This window comes from Lissotriton helveticus, chromosome 2_2 (assembly GCF_964261635.1).
Source record: "Lissotriton helveticus chromosome 2_2, aLisHel1.1, whole genome shotgun sequence".
NCBI classification, from domain to species: Eukaryota; Metazoa; Chordata; class Amphibia; order Caudata; family Salamandridae; genus Lissotriton; species Lissotriton helveticus.
Genome location: NC_136060.1, coordinates 173007306 through 173031796, shown reverse-complemented (window position 1 = coordinate 173031796; position 24491 = coordinate 173007306). Strand labels below are relative to the sequence as shown.

Sequence of the window (24491 nt, the reverse complement as noted above, 5' to 3'; positions counted from 1 at the left end):
ACAAACACGAAAAAATTACGCAAATACAAAAAATGAATGAAATTTACACATTAACAATAACTTTCAATCAATACATTGCTATACATTACATAAAAGTACATTAAAACATTGCACATTCACAATTTAGAAAGTTTAATACATATTTAACTATATACTAAGTACATAGGATAACGCAAAAAAAAGTAGCGATACACAAATGTCGAAGATTACTATTAAAAAGTTATAATTATAAAAACAAAATCTCTACATAATCAATAATACATTCAAATAATACACTACATAATATTAAAATATAAACTTACCTGTCAAACGATGCAGGAAATAGACCGGAACAACAACACGCCTTTCCCCCACGAAAGTTCCCGAAGATCTGGGAAATTTCCAATTGACGCACGTCAAACGCAACGCTACGTCACCAAACGTAGCGCTGCGATTGGATAAAGATTACGTCATACCTCAAACACATTCACACTACACTAAAAGACTAGAACGCTAAACACTAAACGTAAATCACGTAAAGGAAACACATAGCGTCCGCCATTTTTAAAAAAAAATTATTAAAAAACAACGTTACAACACGAAACATTAACACACAGAACACATACTTAAAAAATATATACATACACACACATGTTACAATAAAAAAAATACATGCAACACACTAACACTCACACATCACATCTGACAATTACAATAAAACATCACACACAAAGCATAACGCCACAACATATAATACACTAAAGAACAAACATATACACAACAGCATTAATAGACACCATCACAGCTACACACCAAATCAACTCTGCAACACTCAAACAACACTCAGCACCACCACATCAACATGTCTGAAACAGCACAGCACCACTTACAACGAATACAGCATTAGTCACCATCAAAAAAAATAAGTCAGCACAACAACAGCAACACTCAGTTACACCACAGCAACACTCAGCAAAACACATGCATCAGTAAAAAACACAACATCACTGTACAACACCACAGCAACACTCAGCACCAGCCCAGCATCACTCTGCAACACACCAGCATTACTTTGTGCAACACCAGCAACACTCATCACCAACACAACATCATTCAGCACCACACAAAAAAAATATTTAAATAAAGCAATCCACAAAATACATGAAACAATCAGCTAAAAAACATTAACAATACCCATCACAACATTTACTATATGAACCACAACTGCATCACCACAACACCACTCAACAACACCACAACATCACTCAAAAAAACACAAAAAAACAAAAAAACAAAACAAAAATACATTATCAATCTTGCTGTCACTGAAACACCCTCACTCTACTACTCTACTACCCTTACTGAACAGACATCAATCTACCACTCAACCGCACTCACTCTACTGCTTACACGCCCTCACTGTACCTCAATCACTCTACTGCCCTCACACCATCACTCTATCCAACATCACTCTACAACTCAACAGCTTTTCCTATACCACTCTATCACCCTCACTCTACCACCCTAACTATAACACTCTACCGCTCTCACTCTACCACCCTCACGCTATCAATCTACCTCCCTTACGCCCGCAATATACTACCGTCACTCTACCGGCCTCACTTTACCACTCTACCGGCCTCATGCACTCACTGTACAACACACACTATACCTCTCTACCGCACTCACTCTAATGCTCTCACTCTACCACTCTAACGCACTCACTCTACCACCCTCACGCCCTTCACTCTACCATCCTCACTCTAACACTCTACCTCACACACTCTACAACTATTCCACCCTCACTCTACCACTCTACCACCCTCACTGTACCAATCTACCACCATCACACTATCCCACTTACTCTACCACGCTACCGCCCTCACCCTAACACTCTAACGCCCTCCCTCTACCACACTCAATCAACAACTCTACCAACCTCACTCAACCACCCACACTCAAAAACACTCACTCTACAACACTCACTCTATCCCCCTCATTCTAGCACACTCACTGTAACGCCCTCACTGACTCTACCGCAATAACTCACAATACCGCCCTCTCTCACTCTACAACTCTCACTCACTCTACGAACATCAATCACTCTATCTCACTGACTCACTCTATCACCCTCCCTCACTCTATCGCCATCCCTCACTCAATCAACCTTCATCACTCTACCATACTCCATCACTCTACCATCCTCAAACACTCTATCGCCCTTCCATGACTAAATCACCCTCCCTCACTATATTGCCCTGTCTCACTCTATCGCCCTCAAACACTCTGTCGCCCAACATCACTCTACCACCCTCCATCACTCTATCACCCTCCCTCACTCTATCGCCCTCACTCTATAACCCTCCCTCTAACGCTCTCCCTCTACCGTCCAACATCTATCGCCCTCCCTCTATCTAACATACTCCCTCTGTCTATCTATCGCACTCACTCTAACTAGTGCAACAACATAGCATCACTCAGCACCACCACAGCATCACTCAGGGGCACCACACATCACTATACACAACAACAGCATCATTCAAACGCCACAGCATGACTTTTAGCCAAAACAACATCACTCACAGCAACAACACCATCAATATGTCCAACAATTCAACAACAACTTGTTTAAATATTTACTACCAATGTTTCAAAATGTATTAAAAATGTCATAAAAATATGAATTTAATTAATTTGTCATGTCAATACATGTAAGACAGGGGGGAACTATATATTGTACCTTTACTAATGCTATACATGTAACGTGCAAAATTTAAAAATATTGCCATTTTTAATATATTAAATGATACTTTTAATTTGAGCAAAAAATAAACACACATTTTCAACACCAAAAACACAAACTTTTCTATTGCGAGACCTATTGCATTTCCAATGCATGTTTTAGTAGGAAACCCATTGCAAGCATGTCAGTACGCTGTGCACAGGCATAATGAATTTGAATGCAAATGGCAAGGAAAAAAGTCAATAGCTCACTGCTACTGACTGGCCTGGGGCCACATGTGGCCCACCAGGCACTTTCTTGAGGCCCTCCTTGTGAGTATTGATTGCATTGCTATTTGAAGTCTGATCTGGTGAAAGCAGCCACTTTCATGTAAGCGTGCGTCACTGTTTTACTATCGAAATGTAAACAGTCAATTCAGTACACACGAGGGGCACTGCAGAAAAGTACAGAAGAGGAAATTAACACATTTCTAAGGCACTTTGCATATCATATTAGCATTTGAAAACGTAAATCATTTACTTATTTCAGGATTGCTTTTCTGGGTGAACTGTTCTCAACATTTTTTCTGTGGTTTGTAAAACACATGAAGAAGAGGAAATCACAAAATGTACAAAAATGTATGCATTAAGTAAATTTCAGAGTAAATTTCAGAAGAAAGCATACATTTGTTCAATCTTACTTTGCATCTGTGATTGCTCCCTCCACTCTTCCCCCACCAAGGTGGCCCCCGACCAAACCCTGAAACTTTACCTTTGGCCCCAAAGTAAATATTTGTGAGCACCCCTGCAATACTCAACCTTTTAGAGCCAAGACGTATTGGCGGTGCCAATGCCAGATTTGTTATTGCTAACAACCTTTTGTACATGTCCTGGTCACTGCGCTTTGTGAAGTTTGTAACGTTTTTAGGTAGAGCGTATACAGCGCTTGCGCTGTCGCTCAGTGACTGACCTGTTATGTATGCTTTAGCAGTTGAACTCCTACCATTGCTGCCAGATGTTTTTTATTTGGCTTTGTTACTGTGCTCCACAAAAACTTGTTTGCCAATGAGTGATCCTCCCTTTATGTCCCTCCTTTTCGTTCCCGTTTTGGTCGGATGCAGCACTGCCTAAGTACTATATTGTTACACCGTAGGTGTTTATGTTTTCGTTTGGGGATTTCTTTTCTTGTCTAATTTCCCCGTGCCGTTTCCCACACCACTTCAACCCTCCCAACAGTGCATGGCCACCCCTCCGTGGTCACTGCTTCCTGATGCTCCTGGCGGTGCTTTTTCAGCTGAGGTGCCCACTGTGCCATCCTGTACATGGCATCACAACGCCAGGAGCTTGAACTCTAAAAATATGTGACACCTTTTACATTGCAAATACTTTTCGGTTTATTTATTTGTATTTCAATAATATATAATAAATGTGTAACACTAGTTTGCGATGTGATTTCAAGAACTTTATTTTTCTCCCTTGCCTTATTACTGGAACGCAGAGCTTCTCAGCCGACCACAAAAAAGTGATTCTGGTTTCTGCATCGTTCAGCTCCACCCTCTCTCCTCTGCCCATTTATATACACTAGTAAATGCCTGAAGGGACGCCTAGCTCAGTGACCTACCTCCAAACACAGACCATTGCTGTTGTGCGCTGTTGTGCCTGCTACGAACCCATATATTACACTACTCTTTCCGCTATGAAACACACCATTGTCCTGTTCCGCCTGGCCATAAAACTACCCCTCCGATGTCACTTTGATCCCGTTACCGCAGCCCACCGCACGCACCCCTGTTCAACACCGACAGAACTACTGATGGCAGGTCCCCATCTAACCACTGCCTACAGGGGACGTACCTTCTTCCCCTTTGAACCCTCTTCCATATGCACATCAAAGGGCCAATCCTTTTTACACAATGCCAATAGCTCAAGCAAATGGAGACCGATTGCTTTGCAAATGCCTGTTGCTGTATGTTGTCACCGGCAGACCTGACTTTCTGGCTCATATCTCAAGCACTGGCATTTCTGGACACCAGTACATGCACTGGTGAGGAGTCCGGGGTAGCTTCGAGTACGAGTGGTTCCTCGTTCCTATGCAGAGAGCAGTTTAGAGAACTGTTTGAAAGTTGAGAGTTGAGCTGTGCACAGTTTTGGCAGGGAGGGTGCATTTGCTGCATTCTGTCCTGCTTGGGAAGGGCAGGGTAATGCCAAATGCCATGATTAGGAAGTAGTGTGTGGTTCCTCATTGTGCTGTCATGAGGGGGCCGTGTTGAGCGGTATCCACATAATATGTGCATCCTTGAGCCAGTTGTGGGGTCCAGCGACTCCCTAGCAATGCCTTGTGTCAAATTTCACCCGGAATGAGCAGCATTGGTGGAGCAAAACAATACATCCTTTTGAACCTTTAATACATGCTTCAGGTTAGTTCCTCTCACACGACAGGGCAGGGGGCAAAGAGAGGAATTAAATGCAAATATCCTTTTATTTCGAGCCATTAATAATGACTTTGGGTGGCAGCTGAGCATTGCATGTGAGAATATTCCTGTCAGGGACACAAATGTGTTTATCTGATTGTACTTAGACGTAAAGTTATCAAACAGCCGACCACACAGAAGGTTTATGATATCTCTGCTCTGCACCTGGCTTACGGATGTCACTGGGAGGGTGGAAGACATTCTGAAAAGTAAAAAATTCAAGCCCATCAAAATAACGTTCATGTTGTGTAAAGGAGCATTTGTAAAAGCAGTTTGTAAATAGATTGGTGAGTTGAGCATATCACGAAAACTGTGTCTGTAGTGTCCTTACTGGCACAGGGACACGGACACAGGGTATAGGGGGTAGCGCATTTATTGCACGTCCTTCTTCCTCCTGGTTCATCGGCTAACTGCCGTCCACAGTCCCTGGCTCCTCCCTATCCGCACGCCCTCGTTCTCCCTCGGGCAGGTCCTAGTGCCCCATGTGTGTATGTCCATCATTACATCTCCCCCCTCTGTGAATAAAACAAAATACAGCAATGCATCAACACCCTTTGCTTTCACGTCGCTGAAGGTCGCTGCCTAAAGTTCTTCAATGAGGCGAGACGGTTTTCTAATGGTCCGTCTGGGGCGCAACTGAGGATCAGGGGTATCTCGCTCGTGCTCATCGGGAGTCCCCACTAATACCTGGCTGCTGCTGAGCGGAGTCTCATGTTCATTGTTCTCGACTAGCGATTCAGTCAATAGTTCCTTTACGCTAGGGCTGCACTTCTTGAAGTGTGTCACATTCCTGGTGATTCATCTTCCGTCTGTTTCTGCGGTGATCATAGTTCCTTTCTGTTTCACAACTTTCAACGGAGTCTCGTGGTATTTGCAGTCAGTCTTTCTGTGCTGCTCTTGCCTCGCCAACACCCAGTCTCCTTCCCGAATTTCAGCGTGAGAGGCGTGTCGACACTCATCCGCGTATCCCTTCATTTTTTCCTTCTTCAGCTTATCCAGGGCCGCCATTTCCTCATGATCAGAATCCGGATACGATTCACTCACCGGGACATTCATCATGGGCAGTCTGGTGCGCACTGACCGGCTTAGCATGAGGGTGGCCGGGCATTTGCCGGTGGTGGTGTGGGGTGTGTTTCGGTAGGCACGTAGTACTTCATTGAGCGCCGTCTGAATGCTCTTTCGAGTGAGCTCCGCCTGCTGAATGGCTTTCTTGACCGTGGCCATGAAGAGTTCAATCATTCCATTCGCTTGTGGCCAGAGTGGTGTGATTTTCCGGTGTTTAAAGTTTAGGTGTTGAGCAAACTCGGCGAAGTCATGGCTGTTGAAAGGAGGCCCATTATCAGATTTTACCACTTGAGGAATGCCCCAGGCGGCGAAGACTTCATCTAGAGGCTTTGGTGGATGTGCACAGTTGTGCAATGGGGAATCTGGAATATTCGTCCATGATGACCAGGACATATTGTCCCCACTTGAACGGCCCAAAGAAATCAATGGCAATGTGTTGCCAGACGCCATCCGGCAGTGGAGACTTTTGCAGCGGCGCGGGGGGGGGGGGTCTGGACGGCTCACTAGCTGACACTGTGGGCAGTCCTTCAGCGTTGTTTCCACCAGTAGATCCAGTGTTGGAAACCAGACCGGCTCTCGGAGGGCTCTTTTCGTGGCTATTATGCCCCTGTGTCCTTCATGTGCTAGATTGATGACTCTTTGTCTTAGCTGCCTTGGAATCACAATCCGAGTGTCTCTTAGGATGAGACCATTGGTGGCTATTGAGAGTTCATCATGGACGTGTTTGAACGCGGACATCTCTTGGTCACCTTGTCCCTTATTTTCTGACTGTCGCCAGCTATTGGTCTGTATGCGGCGTTTTACTTCCTGCAGGGTGACGTCTAGCTGGGTGGCCTCACAGATTGCTTCCAGCGGAACAGCAGGGGGTCTGGCCTGATCTACCACGAAATGGATGTACTCGTCCGCAATCGACCGTTTGGATTTGCTGGTCCGGGTGGGGTGTCTGGACATGTAGTCGGCAGGGTTTGCAGCTTTCCCTGGCTTGTGTACAATGGTGTACGTGTATTCTTGTAACCTGAGGCCCCATCTCTCTATTCGTGGCGGCATTTTGGCTCAAGGATTTCCGAAAATTGTGATCAGAGCTTGATGGTCCGTGACCAAGGAGAAATGCTTTCCGAAGATAAAAATGTGGATATGTTCACAGGCCCAGACGACAGCTTGGCTTTCTTTTTCTGGCTGGGAGTATGCCCTCTCCATATCTGTGAGACTCCTGCTGGCATATGCTACGATGTGACGTTGATCTTCCTCTCTGTCATACTGTGCTAGAATGGCCCCTAGCCCCACAGGGCTGGCACCCACGGTTATTTCTGTCTTCTTTCTTGGGTTGAAGTAGGCCATGTTTTCAGCAGACTCCACAGCTTCCTTGATATCTCTGAAAGCACGTTCACATTGAGTGGACCACTGAAATGGCTGCCCCTGTTTGGTGAGAGTTCTCAGGGGGTGACTTATTGTGGCGTAGTCTTGTATGTACCTGGAGCAGTAGCTGGCCATTCCCAGGAACGAGCGCACATCTCCAACATCACCGGGGCTCGGTGTATCATTTAGCACCGCTACCTTTTTCGGGGTCCGGTTTCATGCCATTTCCAGAGGAGAGTGGCCGAGGAATTTCAACGTTTGCTTATGAAATTCACACTTGTCCTGATTGAGCGTGAGGTTGGCTTCCGTCAGGGCATGGCAGACTCGATCTAGCGTGGTGTCATGTTCTTGCGCAGTGGCTCCATATACCAGGATGTCATCACTGTAGTTCAGTACATGGGGAACATGATGGATTGTTCTCCGGATTGCTTCCTGGAAAATTTCCGCAGCTGAGGACACCCCAAAACTGAGTCTTTTGTACCTGAACAGCCCTAGATGTGTTGAGAATGTTGTGATGTATCGGGACCGCTCATGCAGCTCCAGTTGGTGGTATCCTTTGTTGAGGTCCAATTTTGAAAATATTTTTGCTCCATTGAGTGACGTGATCATGTCACTGATGTGGGGGCCTGGGTGCCTCTCCCTCTCTATCGCGGTGTTGGGCGCTCTCATGTCCACGGACCCGGTCCGTCTCTCCTTTCTTTGGGACTACTACCACCAGGGAGACCCAGGGTGATGGCCCATCAGTTCTCTCTATGATGTCAGCCTTGAGTACGTTTTGAAGCTCTTTCTCCACGGCTTCCTGTAGATTAAATGTGATTTTTCGGTGGTGTTGTGCCACTGGTGCGATTTGCTCGTTGATGTGGAGTCTAATTTGGCAGTTTCTTATCTTCCCGAGGCCTTGGAAAAGCTTGGAGAATTTCTGAGTAATGTCTAGTTTGTCATCCACTTTGTATAGTATGTCCACCAGCCTTAGTCGTTCTGCGGTGGGCAGGCTCAGTAAGCAGTCCGCCTCATACCCATCAATGACATGGATGTAGGCTTGGATGGTGCGATCTTGATAGGATAGATCGGTCGCGAACTTCCCAAGACAGTGGAGTGGTTTCTTTGACATCCACGTATATACTCGCACGTGTGCGTTGATCAATTTGGGAGGTGCTCTCATTGTTTGATATTCCGCTACAGGCAAATAATTTAGCGACGCCCCACTGTCCAGCACAAACTTGGCGTGGTGAGAACCAATTCTGATGTCGAGCCGTGGATATTCCTTTAGACGATCAGGATCTGCCACAAAACATATGTATTCGTCGCAGTCCTGTGAGATGGGTGATAGGGATCTTGATCCTCTTGATGACGACCGTCGGGATAAGTGTGTTCGGCAGGAGTGACAGCTGGATTGTGGAGAAGTGTGGCTCAATGGTTAGAGCGGCAGACCCTGATGCAGAGGTCTGGCCCGGGACCAGGGTTCAATTCCTGCCTTGGCTGGTCTCGGCGGATCTTGGGCTCATAATTCTTCGGACCTGATTTCTCGCCACGGGGCCTACTCTAAGCATGGGTCCCACGCTGCAACTCTGGGCAATAGCTTGCTTAGTCTCTACAACGGCCCCCTACAGCGCTAAGGATGCCTGGTTGCACCCTGGGGATGCCCAGGAGTGGATATTTCACGGGGAAAAACCAGGAAGGGTTCCCTGGCGGTATGAGTACAGCGCCAGGACACTCAGGAGTATCAGTGCGCTTTACAAGTACGGCTACATTTACATTTTTACATTTACATTGTGACGACCCAGTGGATGAGTCTCATCTGTCCTGTACTGCTCTGACATGGTGACGGCTGCTTAAGGGACGATATTGCCTGGTAGGTTCTCGTTGATCATCCTTGTGGGAAGTCCCACACATGCTTTGGAAGTGGTTGTCTCTACCACACTTCCAGCATCCTTGACCTAGTGCTGGGCATGTGTCTGCATGTGGGGAGTCGTAGCCGCATCAGTAGCACTTTAGTCGTCGTTCTGATCTTTTCTTGGCGCGACTCGTACTTCTGCGCCGACGACTTGACGGGTGGTACTGCTTCTTGGATCTGGAGGAGCGTGCTTGTGGTGGGGACCATCCATGCACTTGTCGAGACTGCATCCTGAACGCCTGCTCACGTTTCTCGCTTCTCCCGGCCTCCATCTTCTTTGCATGCTCGTCGGCTTGATCCTCGACTCTTGTCATCTCCTCAATCTTGTCTAGCGGGTAGCTTTTTTTGAGCAGTTTGCGTCTCAGGGGCTCTGACATACAGCCTTCTATAATTCTCAATCGGAGGGCATCCTCTGTGGAAAACTTATCAAAGTCACAATATCTTGCTAAGCGTCTCAGACGTGTGATGAATACACTCATTTGCTCACCTTTTTCTTGTGATGCCAGGTTGAATGTATATCGCTCATAATCGACATTCTTTTTGTGCAAGAACTTTCGGTTGAGTGCTTCACAGACCTTTTCGTATGAGGCAGCGGACTCAGCAAGCAATTTTTTTATGATCTGTCCAACTTCTTTGCCTACTAGATTCCTGAGAGCGATCAATTGCTGTCCAGCATCAGTTACATGGGACCCTTTCATGAAGTCCGTGACATCTGCCAGTCATTCTTGCCACCGAAGCCCATACCCCCGTCAGATTCAAGAGTGAGGGGCTCCGGAGGGCGCAGGAACGAGACTCCCAACACACCCATGGGACCGGGGTCACTCATCGCGCGATCCCGTTAATCCGATGCGTACTGTCGGTTCTTTCTCATGGCTTTACTGAAACTGGATGGACAGACAGGAACATTTTATTAGAACTGTAGAATTTATGCAAACTTATTCCCTTGTTACGATCCCTTATTCCCTTGTTACAATCGTTTTAGTGGGCTGGAAGAGGTGGACTGACCATCACCTCAGTGTATTGAAGATCCCAATGGTAGTGGGGTACTTACTCCCGTAGATAGTGGTTCTATCGTTGTTACTAGGGAGGAAATACCCGATCAGGATAGCATTATTCCAGATCCCCTGATAGGGGACATTGATATTCAGGCCCCCCAGGAAACACCCTCGCTGTCCCCTTCCCTTGTTAAAATCCTGTCCTGGAACCTAGCGGGCTTAAAGAAAAACCTGCCCGATCCGGAATGGAACAAATTCTTAGAAGATTTCCATATCTGCATGTTCCAGGAAACCTGGTGTGTAGAGCCAGAACATAAGCATGGCTATTCTACATTCTTTGTTCCTGGAACACAGCTTGGGAGGGGGCGCCCATCGGGTGGATTACTCATTTGGATCAGGATAGATTTGAATTGTGAGGTCACTGTTAACTACATCCCCTCCAATGACATTCTTCACATAACTGTTAAAAGGCAGTCCGCCAGAAATGTTTTCGAACTTTTCTGTATTTATGCCAGGGGGCTCCCAGGGGGCCAATCTTCACCAATACTAGAGCTGCTAGACAATAGGCTTTCAGCCCTCCCCTCTAAATCCTCAGTACTAGTGGGAGGTGATTTTAATTGTACATTTGAGCCTCTTGATGAGGACACATTTTTGGGCTCTCATAATAAACCAGGGAACCAGCTCATCCCATCCTTATCTCTGGCCCCAATTATGAAGTGGTCGGCTAGAGTTATTCAGTTAAATGCCCTGGTGTCTGCCCATGACCTATGGGCCCTAAACGGTCGTACCACATCTGACCGCATGGGCGCTATGACCTTCAATCGAATAGGCTGCCCGTCACGGATTGATTACATCCTTTTGGATGTATGGTCATGGGTCAAACTCGTTGATATGGAGGTCAGCCAAAGGATCGATAGTGACCACAATCCCCTCTGCATGGGTATGTTCTGGGGAGATAATATTGGTGAAGATGTCCCAAATGAGCTGATTACCAAAGAACTAGTCCCTTCTAACTGTAATCGCAGGATTAAATGGAATGTGGTTAGGTGTAACGAAGGGACACTCGAGAATATCAGGGTTTTAGTTTTGGCTGCTTCATCTGCTCTGGCATCTGTGAACAAAACCTCCCCCAGTCCCAGGGGTCTGTGTTGGCAGCTAAGTATAAAGACCTAATAGGGGAGATCAGTATGTTTTTCTCCAAAAAAAACAAGGGATGCCCATCGACTAAACTTTTGCAAAAAAAGGGGAACCCCTGGTATACTGTCGCCTGTAGAGGAAAAAGAAAAGCCATCTCCCTGGCTATAAAAAACAAGGATGCACCAGCAGCCAGATCAGCTAGAAACGATTTTCGCACCAGTATTGCGAAAGCCAAAAAAGATTGGGAAGAGGAACACTGGCAGGCTTTAAAGGAAGCGGCTCATGGGAAAAACGCCACTGTATTTTGGAAATTGATAAACGCCCTTGATAGACGAGGTGCTGAGCCCATTCCAAACCATATAACTGAGTCCCAATGGCACTCCCACTTCTCTAAACTATATGGTGTAGGCTCCACGGAAGTTGCGTTAGCACCTCCAATAATAGATACTGGTTGTTTGGCCCATCTAAACGGTGGCTTTACAGATGTTTTGTTTACGCCCCGCGAGGTACAGGAGGCCATCCTCAAAATAACACCGGGTAAGGCACCTGGCCCGGACGGAATTCCGGGTGATTTATTGCTGCATAATCCATTGGTTTGGGCTGATTTTATTGTAAAAATTATGAACCTTATTCAGCTGGGCCACCAAGTACCTGACTCATGGAAAGGTGCCGAAGTTGTCACCATTTTCAAAAAGGGCGAGAGAGAGGACCCTGCCAACTACAGACCAATTAGTTTAATTGATGTTACCCAAAAAGTAGTTGGTAGGGTCATTGTAAATAGGATCGAGGGCTGGCTCATGGAAGAAAACAGCTTGTCCCACTTTCAGGCTGGATTCAGAAGCAATGTAGGAGCAATTGACCACGTTTTTAGATTTTGTGCAGTTTTTTGGAAAACAGTGTCAATAGCCAGAGGGAGTCTCTACCTGGCGTTTATAGACTTAAAAACTGCTTTTGATATAATACCCCGTGTTAAACTGTGGAATGTCCTATTGGATATGGGTTTCCCATCCTATTTGTTAAATTTTATTATCAAACTCCATAAGGGTACCTATGCTAGGATACGTTGGGGGACGCAGGGGCAACTCACTAAGAGTATACCTGTCAACAGAGGGGTGCGGCAGGGGTGCGTGATGGCTCCTACTTTGTTCTCCCTTTTTATAAACGGGGTGGTGAAACATCTGCAAGAGACACCGGCAGACGCCCCCATTATAGCTGGGGAGAAAACGCCATCACTCCTCTTTGCTGATGACACCCTCCTGTTATCAAAAACTCCCACAGGTCTCCAAACCCTTCTTGACCAGTTTAGTGTTTTTTGCCAGGAACGAGGACTTACAATAAACACAACTAAAACTAAATTAATGGTTATGACCGCCAAGAGAAAATATAGGAATATCCATTTGACTTTGAATGGATCTCCCCTCGAGGTGGTCGAAGAGTTTGATTACCTTGGTGTTAGGATTAACAACAACTTGAAATGGGAACCCCATATATGTAAAATGATTTTAAATCTTAAAAGAGTTTCCGGCACTATTTTAAAAAACCAACGTCTCTCTGTAAGCAGGCCACTTGCCCCTGCCTTGTCAGTTTACGAGGGTAAAGCAATTGCCTCAGCTGTTTATGGCTCGGAATTATGGGGCACTGAGAATAGCAATGACCATGTCTTAACGGAGAACAAGTTTATGAGGGACTTGGTATCACTTCCAACCTCCACTCCACTCAAACCTTTGTTTTTAGATCTGGGTAGAAGGCCAATCCGGGACATCCTTCAGCTTCGTCCCCTCTTATACTGGGTTCGTTTGAGGAGGACCCCCGAATTGGCTAACTATGCCTTAGTGTTAGATGAAATGTTAAAACTAAACACCTCAGGCAAAATCAAGTGGCTAAATGTCTTAAAACATCTTGCAGTCAGTGTGGGTTTAAGTGACGCATGGGTCTCCCAATCCCCTCCACCAAAACAAGTGGTGAAAAAATTATACTGGGACTGGATAGAGGCCAGGGCGCTACAGAACCCAAATTGGGGACATTTGACTGAGATCTTTTTGACCCATAAGTGCACTTTAAAACTGGAATTGTTCCTGGATTTTATTCAGATTCCTCGGGAAAGGACTCTATATCTTAAATTTAGATATGGAACATTGCCCCTCAACATTTTCATGTCTAGGTGGAATAAAAGGAGGGAAGAGGATATAAAGTGTCCAGGCTGTACAAATCCCGAAGAATCATTGGGCCACTTCTTTTTTGCCTGTAAGGCATACATCCTACCTAGGAACAAATGGTTAAAACCAGCACTACAGAACCTTGGTGTTAGGGATCACAAAACAGCTTTGCGTATCCTTACCTCCAACACCTCTTCTATGGTTATTATCTGTGGGGTTGCAAAGTTTTTATCATGTGCCTGGATTATTAGGACAAAGCTTTTAAAAAATGTCCATCAAGTCAATTTTTCCACATAACTTTTATATGTATTTTTGTAAATGATGAACTGTTTTTATAATTATGTGTGTATTATATGTGTGTACTTTTTATGATACATGTGTCGAATAAAAGTATAATGACCTGACTTGCAAACAAGATCTTGCAGCTATTTTTAGAGTAATTACCATTGCAAAACAGTATTTCTGAACTGTAATTGCCCCAAATTATAAAGTCAGTTTTTAAAAACATTTTATCCAGAGCAATAGTCACTGCTTTACTGTAAAGTTTTATCTTCATTCACTGTCTCATCTATGATCATTTTTTATATGGCCAATGGAATGAAAGCATCAGAGGATCACACAGTTGCATTATCTGCAGCACCCCATAAAGTCTATACATAATCAGTTAATGTTTGTTAGTTGGGCATTGGAGAGGGGATTGGGGGGATGGGGTGGATTCAGAACTATGCATGAACAGTCTCAGTACTAAGTTGGTGAATCTGAGCAATTTTGCCGACAATGCTGTGAGGCCTATTCAAAAAAAGCATTTTGTAGTACATTTATTAGTATTACAAAACGACTCCTAAAGTACTACAAAATGCTATTCACAAACCTATGAGTGTAAACCTCCACCTCTCATATCTTTTCTATGGGAAGATCTTCACACATGTATGTGTACTATTAGTAGTAAATTTGAGAGGAAGTGGGGGAGTGGCCAGAAAAAGAGGCATTCTTACTACTAAATGGTACTTTCTTGAGACCAAAGGAGGGGTTTAGCCACATCGCTGCTTAAGAGTTTCCCCTGCTTTGCTGGACAGCAACAAAAACGGGTATGGTCATGACGAGCTCAGCTCGTCATGAGCACCTGAGAGGTATATGCCATGACGAGCTGAGATCGTCATGAGCATGGAAGGGGTTAAGGAAGGGTAAGGAGGGGTTTCGGGAGGTACATGCACCCAGCATGCAAAAGAGCAAGCCCATTGCTATTGGGAAACTGCCAGTCTAAAATTACTACAGTCAAAAAGAGACCCAAAACAGCAGTAATTTACTCCTACTCAAAGCTGGAATAAGGCCTACACCGAAGATGGCACCAATAGCACTGAAAACCCCTCATAGAAAATAATGGAGCTAGGGTCTTAAAATAAAACTCCACAGGAAATAATGTTAAATGAAACTACATTCTTTAAAATAATTAAAAATACGAATAAATATCACTTAATATTAAAACAATCTAAAAATAAAACATTAATTAATTAATTATTAAATGATTTTACAATATTATTACATTTATAAATTATTGTAACATTCAATGATATTAAAATTATATTACAATATTCTAAGCATCACTTTCAATAATTATTAATGCATAATAAACAAAATCAATTTGTTTACATTAGTTGGCAGTATATTTGTTTTCTTTTAAACTTAGGAAAAATAATTTTAATCTTACTTAATATATTTGCATTAATAAAGATTGTATTAAAAAATAATTATTAGTGTGGCAGCATTTTATCTTTTGGTCCACTCTTAAAAAATCAATATTCAATTAATTGACAATAATATTTAACATAAAAATATTTTACTATTTTTTTTTAGTTAAATAAACTTTTGTACTTTTCCCTGTAGTATACCATGGGAATACTCAACAACTGTGGTGGAGATCTCCCCATGGTAAAGTATAGGGAACATTTTAAAATGTTTATTAAACTTTATAATGAATTAGTAAAAACAAAGTCCCACCTAACATAAAACATATTTTATTATGCATTAATAATTAATAAATGTGATACATATAATTAATTAAAAGTAGTTTCGTTATATTTTGATACAAAAAGGTTGCTAAATATATTATAATCAATTAAAAAATGTTGTATTTTTATTTTTTTTCTTTAAATTATATTTTGTTATATTTTAAAAGTTGTAATTTGAATTCAACATTATTTCCTATGGGGTTTTATTTTGTACAATCAACAAAAAAAGATGTATAAAAGAAAGAGTCCCTAATACCCAAATAAAGTTATGACATTGCAGACACAAATTCCACAGTAAAATATTCTGAGCTTTATTTAACACAACTGAGATGCAAAAATAATGTTTATACTGTTTAAAATATGAAGTTTATACGTTGACATGAATAGGCCTAAATGTGTTTTCAAATGCACTTTTAAAATGGGTGATGCTGTGTAAAGCAGACATGTTTTCTTTCCTGTCCTTGTGCACCAAGAGCTTCAAATGTGACTTTCATGTATTTCATAAAATATACAAAAGTCAGGTATCTTTATGGTCCTACTTGCACTATATCACTGAGAATATTTCTTACGTGTGTCCGTAATGTCCCTGAAGGAAGCAAATTATAACTATATTCGATTCAAGGCCATTTTCTTTGGCAGAACAGTGATGCTGTTTATATTTTGAATGTGTTATTGTTTTTGTTGTAGGGCATAATGCAGGGTTATTCGATGGATGTGGAGAAAAAGTCATTATACAATGTGATGTGTTTTCTGCTTTATAATTGGGTAAATGTAACATTTACATCATGCTATAGTGGCTGCACAATTTCGGTCTAAAAGTGTACACAAATTCTTCATTTTGGAGACAAGTCAGGTATTTATCTAGTTCCCTTTGAGGGCAGACCACGTCAGCCTTCTTATTAAATAATTAAGGAATTTTCTCATGCTTCTCTTACAGGCAAACCTCATTTTAAACCTCTACTTCAATAATTAGAATATTTTTCATGATTTTCTCCAGTTTCCACGTAAGCATGGATTCAATATTTTCTTTTTGCTAGACCATATTTGGTACTGACTATTGATTAGAATGGAGCTCGTTTTTCATTGCCTCTGCTGATTTGCATTTATTTGCATTTTGAATTGAATTGGCTAACCATTATCTTTTTACCTTCTTGGTTTGAATTTTGAACCTTGTTCTGTGTAGACTATTCAGTGTGGATTTTCTTGTGTGGAGTGTCGTGGCATACAGTGCAAGGGCATAGAGTGGAGTGAAATGACATAGTGTGGAGTATGCATGGTGTGGTAGTAAACTGCCATTGCAGACAAAACATTTTCAATTGAAATGACCATTACATTCGCACCAAAAACTGTTTTACTGCATTCAAACAATAATATGTGCAATGTCATCACCTAGTGTATTAATGCGTTTTGATCAGATTCAATTATTTGTTTTCTCCACACTACCGAATTACAATAAAAATGTGCTTAAGTTGTACTAATTTTGATATATTCTGAAACATCAGCACGGTTCATATTTGTGTTGTCTGCTTAAAAAAAACATTCTACATCATCTCCTCTTACATGGGTACTCAGCAGGATTGTCACATACATTTTCTCACTTTGAAGTCAGAGAAAGAAAAGCAACCACCAAGCTCCCTTGGAAGAGAGAGCTTGACATTTGACCTCTGTCTTTGAATGCACAGCAAATATGACAAGATAAGAATAAAAATTAATGGCCTGTTTCCAGAAAGCGAGTATGTGGAAGAATACAGTAAACAAGTTATGGGCAACGGGAGGGACAAACTCAAGCTGCACAGTCTAAAGCAAATACAGCCAGCCAATTGAAAGCCAGAAAATATGAGTTACAATCCACAAAGCCAATGGTAATCATCGGGTGGAATGTCGCCAAGATGTCTTTAGCAAACCAGACAGCTACACTGTCTGGTAGGCTTTGAGCTAAAAATAAATGAAGAAAGTAAAAAAGACATTTCACACACTTTCTTGTTTTTCTGGTCTTTCTTGTTTGTGGGGCATCCATGTTTCTTCTTAATTATGGGCTCTTAACATGCATAAATGGAATCAGAGGCAACTAATTATTGCGCAACTTGTGATAAGTAAAATATATAAATGTTCAATAAACTTAATTTACTTATACTTGCACATCATTGCACACACTGCTCCAGACAATCTACAACACTAGCAGTACACTGCTTTACTAATAGCAGAAGTGTGTTATGATACAAATACCAAGTAATACAACTTGCCATCACCAAGTGCCACACTGGCACTACCTCCCTGGTCAGATGATACCACACCTCCATAGAAGAGATCTACAGGAGAACCAGGTCCCGGGAGACAATGTCTGCCTCTAGGCGCATGGCCTGCTTCTAAGTTAAACAGACACCTATCACCCACAGCATGTTGATGAGTACTTTTGCCCAGAGGTCCTTCCACTGTTGCTGGGGGTAGCCCCATCCCATGCAACAAGCAAGTTACAGCATTATGGGCGAATCTTCACCCACATAGAAGATGAGGCATGCTAATTGAACTAATACTAACACTTTTATGAGTATGGAAGGTTAGAGTTGCTGGGACAGAGGAAGCCCCCCTGCCTTGCTGTGGAGGGTGTGCACTCCTGAGCTTTTCCCATCCTTCCTGAGAACACATGATGATCGTGCATGTGAACTGGAGGTACTTCTCTGAGATGGACTGAAACCCAGAGCAAGATTCTGTGGTCTAGAGGGGTACACCACATGAATCCTCTTTACTGAGCGTGGCTAACGTCAGCTCGCCATGCTGTAAAGGACGGACAGGGGTGGCAGAAATACCGCTTATAGTGCATGGCCGGCTTTTTTTACAAGTCCTTGTTGGCGAGTGTCACCCTGTGGCCTCTCCCACCTTTTTCAAATTAGTCTGCTACTCTTCTGCAACCAGGACCTTCACCTATCCGTGCGGCACAGGTCTGTTGCATGTGTGCCCCATTTGGCAGGTATAGCAGAAGTATCTTTGGAATGAGTGTTACATAGGCTACCATTGCCACACTGGGATCCATTTTGTATTAGCTGCATTCAATTGGTATCTAAGATTTAGGTATGGAGGGAGAACCCACACACCAAATATTAATTGTAGTGCTCCCCACTGGAAATTCTAGGGATCCTTTGTAGTGTTTATGAGTGTTAAGAAGAGGAGACAAAGAGATCCCCGTGACCTTTCCAAACCTATTGTTCTTTGGAAGGGCTATACCACACAGATTAACAGCATGGAAGTAGATTCACCAAAATGCCAGGGGTAGCGGAAGTAACGTCACACATCCTTTGATCTAACTGACATCATAGCAAGTGACCTTTGACCCTGATGTTATAAATTCCATAATAAATCCACAAATACATATATGTTTGATATATGTTTATTTGTTTCTAAAGCGCTCGAATGCCGAAGCGTCTTGGCGCTGGAGTTTGAGAGCAGAATAGGGGAGGTAGCCAAAGCCTACGTGGCTGTGAAAAGCCAGGTTTTCAGATGTTTTCTGAATAGCTGGAGATTTGACTGGCATCTCAGGGACAGAGGCAGTTTATTCCACAGCTTCGCCACACAGTGCGTTATGGCTCGGCCACCCAATCTAGCTCGTCTAAATTTTGCTGTTTTTATAAGGCCTTGAGTGGCTGATCTCAGAGCTCGTGAGGGTACATATGATATAAAAGGTTTTTGGAGATCAGCTGCACCCCCACCATTTATTGCTTTGTGTACCAGTGTCAGAGATTTAAATTCAATGCGCTGTTTAATGGGCAGCCAGTGGAGTGATCGAATTCCAGCTGAAGTTGGCTGTCCTCTGCGCAGCCCCAGAAGAAGTCTGGCTGCCACATTTTGTAGGGATTGCAATTTTTGTAATTGAAATTTATCGATTCCCAAAAACAATGCTTTAGAATAATCAAGCTTTGACAAAAAGAGCACTACTATCACTGTTTTTTGAAGCTCTTGAGGTATGAAGGGGAAGATTTTTCTCAGGGTTTTTAAGAAGGAAATAACCTGAAGAGATCAGATTGTTCACCTGCGTGCCGAAATCTGACTTTTTCTACCAGATGGGGGCACTCTCCCGCCTCTGGTGGCCACCAGGTCTGATTCCAGAGGGGTTGGCCTGGCCCGAACTCCATCACCTCAGTTTTTTCTGTATTAATCTTCCGGTAGTTCTGGCCCATCCATGTCATAATGTCCGTAAAACAGGCATGAAACCTAGCTGCTGTGTTCTTTGGCTGGTTTGTAATGGAGATGATGAGTTGGGAGTCATCGGCGTACGAGATTAGCCCGAAGCCGTGTCTCCTTACTAGATTGGCCAGGGGAGTGACATATAGATTAAACAGGTTTGGTGATAACGCCGATCACTGTGGTACTCCACAGGGGAGATGGAAATTCTCTGACTGCATGCCATCCCAGAACAGCTTTTGCTCCATGGCCTCCAAAAAGGTGGATAGTAGGGACAGGGCGGTCCCTTCGACCCCTATATCCCTCAGCCGCTGCACCAAGACGGTGTGATTTACGGTGTCAAAAGCGGCTGATAGGTCAAGGAGTACGAGGACCGCCCTTCCCCCCCTCATCCACCGCTCTGCGAATCCCCTCAGCAGCGAGAATTAGTGCCGACTCGGTAGAGTGGCGTGGACAAAATCCATGCTGTGAAGTATCCAGCAGGTTATTTGCGTCAAGGTAGTCTGTCAGCACTCTGCAGAGTTGTTTTTCTAGCACTTTTGCGGTGATTGGTAAACTAGCTATGGGTCAGTAGTTTTTAGGCTCATTGGGATCTAGGTTTAGTTTCTTTAGTATGGGCGTAATAGCCGCCATTTTCCAAGTGGTAGGGTAACTACCGGTGGCTATGATTTGATTCAAAATAGTAGACAGTTTTTCATGGATTTTATGTGCCATTTGATGCATAATCGACGGAGGAAAGGGGTCCGTAGGTGCACCAGATTTTATGGAGAGTAGCAATTTTTGGACCTCATCCTTATTCATGGGCTGAAAGTGAGTCAGCCTGCATTGAGGGCTAAGTTTGGGCGTCACTGTATCTTGAGGTCTGGACGGGCTAGGATAATTATTATAAATTTCCCGCACCTTCTCTTGGAAGTAATCCGACACTTTATTACATAGATTTTGATCTGGCTTAAACGCTTTGTCTTGCTGAGGTTTAGCCAGCAGATTGACAGATTTAAAAAGTTCCCTAGAGGAATTGCCTGCCTCTTTTATTTTTACAGTAAAGAACTGTTTTTTTTCGGCGATGATTGCTTCTTTATATATTGAGATCGTCTGATTACAGATGACTTTTTGTCTGTTCATAGTTTTGCCGCCAGTGGCGCTCTGCCCTTCTGCAGTCGATTTTTTATTTTTTCAATTCTAAGTTATACCAAGGAGAGGTTGTTTTGGTTCTTATTACTCTCATTAGCTTCTTAGGCGCAGCTTTATCGGCTGCTGATGTTAGCCATTCATTGAACTGCTGGGCTGCTTTATTATTGTCGCAGTCTAATGCCATAGCGAAAAGATTGAGTGCTGACTCAAATTCATTATCATTCAATTTATCCCAGCGCCTAATTAATACCTCTGAGACTTTAACTTGAGTTCCAGATTGTGGTGAAGTGTGTTTCAGTTTGAAATGAATGGCCTTATGGTCTGTCCAAGGTAGGGATTGCATATTGGAAACTGTAATATCAGGGTCACTAGTAAATATTGCATCCAGCGTATGGCCTGCCAGATGAGTGGGTCCAGTTACCAGTTGTGTAAAATTAAAACCTTCTAGGTTGTCTAGCAACCTAGCGGTATCCACATTATTATTTGCTTCTAAGTGATAATTGAGATTTCCTAGAATAGTGAGGGAGAACGAGTCGGTATAGGATTCCAAGAGCGTCAAACAGGCTTGTGAGAAGGCTGCTATAGTTCCAGGTGGGCGGTAGATCAGTATCCCTTGGAAGATCTGAGAGTTGTTAATTTTGATGCCGAAGTGTAATGCTTCCGCCGGGAGGGTTGAGATCATCTCAAGTTGTACTTTGAGATGATTGCGATAGATGATTGCTATCCCTCCCCCCTTGCCTGACGCTCTATCCTGGGAGAGGTATGCGTAGCCCTCTGGGGTGGCAACGTTCCAGTCGGGAACTGAAGTCTTATCTGCCCAGGTTTCGGTTAAAAAGACTAGGTCTGGCAAGTTGGATAAGGTCTTCCAGCTCGTACTTATGCTTGGCTAACGAACGAATATTAATTAGCAAAAACTTAACATATTCTGTTGCTGTTGTCTTGCTGTTCTGCTTCATGTGTCCCCTTATTCTGTCACTTTCATTAGGTCCCCTAGTTCTGTGATTAGAAGGTTCGCTCTCCTTAGCTCCTTTCCCTAAGATGGCTGTACCTGGAGATCCCATGCCAGTATTGGCTTGGAGTTTGAAGGCGCAATTCTGGCAAAGGGCCCCTACTTTGCTGACAGTTTGTGGGATTATGTTATGTGGGACACATGTGTTAGTTCGTAGGCGTAGCAGCAATTGCCTACCGTATGCTCCTGGGTGAGAAAGGGCTGGGGTTCTGGCGCTGGTCACGTTCCGGGCACTGACGGGTGCAGACGGGCTTGCCTGGTGTGCTCCAACAACTAGAGCGTCAACCCCCAGTGCAGAGCGGTCCAGGCTACTTCCGGGTACCGCCGGGGTCGAACACTCGGTGGATTCCTAAGCTCAGGTAGGGTTACAGTTTACATTAATGCCCACAAAATGATTATGCAGCCAATATAAATGTTACACGAACCAGTTTAAGTTAAAAACAGTGCATCCTTCGATTTAATTCAATTTAATTTAATTTAATGTATATAATGATACGGTGTCAATTGTGACCAATAAGTAGTTTTTGTTCCATGTGATTCCATTGAGAATTCGTGAGAAATCACTGGTGTCCTTGATATATATAAATAGTAGACAAAGATAACAGCTCACTTACCGTGAACAAAGCCTGTGTCAGGCTGAAACGCGTTGGTCCGAGCTTGAAGCTGGAATAAACTTCAAGTAAAATCCAAATCTTGAATGCCGCATCCTTTGGTGTAAAATTGTTGTATTGGGCCAGGATCCGGCCCCTATGCAGAGCACCAGTAACTGAGCGCATGGAGTCAAAAGGATCACATTGTGAAAAAAAAAATATATATATATAAGACTTCACTCAAAAATAACTGTTACAGGGGCATTATAGTTAGTTTCCCATTTTACACACACAAAACCATAGAAATTCACAGTTAGAGTTAGAGTTATCTCAAGTAACTATAATTTGTGCCCTAAGGTAACTTTAACTCGCGCCCCACTATGAACAGTTTTCTCATCAATACTTTTGCAGCGAATGTTGTAGAGGTATTATCAATGATGTCATAGAAGATGTTATGAGTGTTGCAATGTGGGGTAATTAGCAGTACGTGGTGAGAGCGCGAGTCATAGTTACCTTAGGGCACGTGTTATAGTTTGCTAAAAATGCTGCTCCCTGCAGGCTAGAGCAAATTTTTCATCTGTTTCCCTGCGGACTTACTGTTTGCTTTTGCCTGATGGTAGCTTTAAATTGCTCCCAACAAGCAAGAGCAATCAGAGGTTTCCCAGGAGTGGACACCCTGGAGCATAGCTAAGCCAGCCCTTTGGTGTAAAAAAAAAAAGAAAAGATATATATATGTCCCAGCTGGAAGACGTGCTGCGGGTTGGGACGTCGCGCAGGGACTCGAGGGGCCAGGACATCATAATGCGTTCTCACCAAGTGTGCCTAGTCCTACAAACGCTAACAATGAAAAGATAAAACTTTGGTTCCCCACATCACGCCAATCCGGAGTACAGCCTTCTGGGAGTTGTAGTTTTGCAATGGCTGCATCAAGGCGGATGATCACATGGTTGGGGGCGTGTAGGGTGTAAATAACGGACAATTGAGCTGGGCTACACAAACATGAGACGCGGCAGCAAAAGGTGTCTGAGGAAGGAATATAAACCGAAATGCATTATACCTACGCTGTCCAGTTCCAATTAAAAGCCTCACCTGAATTTTCCCTGTTTGTGGCTGCTTCCTTTCACGTCGTTGGAGGGTGGATTCATATATATATATATATATATATATATATATATATATATATATATATATATATATATATATATATATATATATATATATATATATATATATCCATCCTGCTCCAAAGTTACACCGATAGCGAGTACCGCGCCAATATTAAAGCTCCAAACTGTGTCTTCTTAATCCTGCCAAAAAGACACGCAGCACTCGTGGGGTCAAAAGCTTCGAACGCCAAACTTTATTTAAACAAACGCGTTTCGGGAAAGACTCCCTTCGTCAGTGTCATAGAGAATGCATTTTGCGGCACCATTTTTAAAGCGCAAGAGTTATAGGGAATTGACAAAAACAAGGGACTAAACCTCGTATTCTCATACGGGCGCCATCTTAGAACATGTTTGTCTAACATAGTTACATAATGCACTGTTGTAAAATTCAAAGGGCATGTGGCAGCAATGTTACACATAATTCCCAAATAATTAAATCTCGCCGTGGATCGGCAATTGCAACACTCAATCGTGTTGCCTTCTGTCCCAGTTCGTAAACGTGTCCTCCTGATCAAATAGTACTGCATAGTATATAGGAGTGGTAAAGTTACAATAATGACACAGACTTAATATTAAGTGTGTCATGAAATTGTGTTCGATCACCTTCACATTTGTGTATCGAGTTGGACCATTTTC

The 24491-nt window shown here is 43.3% G+C and overlaps 1 protein-coding gene across 3 annotated transcripts in view; it reads right to left on the bottom strand.

Moving 5' to 3' along the window:
• The window catches only part of PHOX2B (paired like homeobox 2B), a 488291-nt gene extending 465427 nt beyond the window's left edge, over positions 1–22864 (bottom strand). For all 3 annotated transcript variants that reach the window (XR_013608335.1, XR_013608334.1, XR_013608336.1), the window contains exon 1: positions 22714–22864. The gene's annotated coding sequence lies outside the window, so the exon portion shown is untranslated. The remainder of the gene's footprint in view (positions 1–22713) is intronic.
• Positions 22865–24491: the final 1627 nt, after the last annotated feature.